We start from the raw sequence: 2,755 nt of genomic DNA on the forward strand, positions 1-2,755 counted from the left end.
AATTATTACATGGAGCTCTACATACTGCTGTCTGACCCACATCTCCTCTACTTCCTTCTTTTATATCTGGGCTAGGTCCTTCTCCAAACATTTCACTGCTCATGAATATGGAAATTACTAGAGTCTACTGTGGTAAATACACTGATGTTTACAGGAAAGGACAATATATGATCAGTATCTTCTGCACAGTCAATGAAGACACAAAGTCTTCACCATGAATTTGAGCTGGATCACTCTCTTTCTTATGTCAGTAACTACATGTAACAGCCTTTCAAAGTTCAGAATCCTAATAAGGAACACTACTGAAATAACAATGATACCTACTCTGTCTTTGTCTGTGCAGGTGTTGAATCCCAGGTCCAGCTGCTGCAGTCTGAAGCTGAGCTAGGGAAACCAGGGTTTTCAGTGAAGCTGTCCTCAAGGCTGCAGGCTACACCTTCACTGACTATACTATTAGCTGGGTGAAGCAGAGGGCTGGTCAGGGACTGGAGTGGATTGGAAGGATTTATCCTGTAAGTGGTAATACTGACTATGCTCAGAAGTTCCAGGGCAAGGCAACACTCTCTGTAGACAAATCCTCCAGCACAGCCTCCAGCAGCCTAACATGTGAGGACTCTGCAGTCTATTACTGTGCAAGACACAGTGTTGCAACCACATCCTGAGTGTGTCAGAAAAGCTCGAGAAGCAGGAAGTTGTACTGGGACTGAAATAAAACAGAAGATTGGCTTGAAGACTTTCACAAAAATAATTATCCTGAGTATCTTTTTGTCTATCACTTCAAACAGTCTCACAGGGTCTTCACGAACATTTCAAACTTGCAACTATAATTAAAGTGATGCTGATTTAGGATTCCCTAGTGCTCACCATGCCTTGGTAATATGTTTACCACTAACCACCTATATAGCTACATTTCTTCCTTAATGATATACTAAAAAGTGAAAACTGATTATGCATTATGATCCAAATTTCTGGATTCTAAGATGGTGGGACTTTTTGACATAGCTTTTAATCAAATAAAATATTTATATGACCAGTAAAGTCCAAATATTAACATCTAGGTAAACAAAAATCTTTTCATAATCTTAAATGTCACATGTCCTCTCCAGTGTTGAGTTAACTCTGACTTTATGGTCCATCATAAGTTCCAGTCTTTTAAAATATGAGATACATATCAATATGCACTGCCACACAAGTTTAATTCCTCTAAGATGGTCAAGAGTATTATTGACTTACTTTTCACAAAAATTATTAATAAAATTCATGTATGTACATGTTAATTGATATAGGTTCTGAGATCACACATTATTTTTTCCCATATTTACTTTCTTCCCAGTCTCTGAAAGCTGTCCACATTCTTAAGATTTTATAGAACATGGATCTAAAATGCTACATTATTAGCATTCACAGGCCATTGGATACTTGGTGATTACCTTTATTCTACAGAGTGTTTGGATTTTTGCCTGGTAGAGTACTTGTAGTCACCATCCATCAGTTAACAACAATAAAGAATGGGTTTCATGCAGATGTGGAAATTAACTAATGCACAGCTCACCATTCATCACTGAGACATCTACAATATCACCTTAGACAATAAAGACAGATGTGAGAGCCACAGTTGCAGCACTGTGAACCATTGGCAATCTTTTATTAGTGGGTTCTTTGAATTTCAGGTGACACTGCAGATCTACCAATTCCTAAGAAGAAAATGGCAGCATAAGCTGATATAAAAGACATAACTTGCTCAGCCTAAATATGTGAGGAAGGTCTTGTTCCTAACTTAAATGATGTGCCAGACTTATTGATTACATATAGGAAGCCTTATACTGTCTGAGGAGTAGATGGGGAATGGGGCAGATGGAAGGTGTGGGAAACAGGAGGAGGGAGGGAGAAGAAACTGATATTGGTACACAAAATGAGAAAAGATTGTTTTTTAAAAAAATAAATCAATAATAAAGTTGTGCACAGAGACAATTAGTGTCCTAGTGTCTCATGAGGCAGGATATTCAATACACCTTCTCAGCATCACCTTTATGGCTGACTTTGATGAGGATCAGATGGCCCATGAACTATTGATGTGTGAATCACATGAACAAGCCTGGATGTACTGACATTGTTCTCAGTGGTATGGAAGACCACTTTCTGCACAGGTCCCTGTATGGAACTGAGAATTCATTTCTCTAGACAGATTCAGAATGTGGAACTCACCACCCACTAACTAACCCAGAGAAATTTTTCCTGCTCTGTCTCAATCAGATTACTGTTTTGATCTAAAGAATTCCCTTCCTCATTCATGTCCAAAATGCAGAGATTATGTTTGTATATATAGTGATGCTCACCTACTCCACAGCACCACATTTGCACTCTCTTGTTCACTGTCTATGAGAACACAGGTTCTCAATATGGACTGCAGTTGGATAATTCTCTATCTGGTAGCAGCAGCTATAGGTAAGTGAATTCCTAGATCCAGGCTTGAGACAGAAGTCATAGCTGAAATGACAATAGCATGCTTTCCACAAGTGTCTATTCCCAGGTTCTGTTACAGCAATTTGGGGCTGAACTGAGAAGTCTCAGATGTGCAAGAAAAGTGCTCTGCAAGGATTTTTTACTCATATAGTTTCTTCACATACAGTGAGAATATCTGTTAATATAGTTACAAGACTGTAACTCAAAGATGGTTGATACAGAATTCTTCTTAAAAGTCTTGACATTTTATACTGGATGTAGGGGGACTTAGACTAACCATCGGATGTTACCC

General features: G+C 38.5%; 1 pseudogene; it reads left to right on the plus strand.

Annotated features, from left to right (window-relative positions):
* Nucleotides 1-214: 214 nt before the first annotated feature.
* Nucleotides 215-662, plus strand: LOC119819319 (annotated as a pseudogene).
* Nucleotides 663-2,755: the final 2,093 nt, after the last annotated feature.

The sequence above is a fragment of the Arvicola amphibius genome, chromosome 7, assembly GCF_903992535.2.
Source record: "Arvicola amphibius chromosome 7, mArvAmp1.2, whole genome shotgun sequence".
Lineage (NCBI taxonomy): Eukaryota > Metazoa > Chordata > Mammalia > Rodentia > Cricetidae > Arvicola > Arvicola amphibius.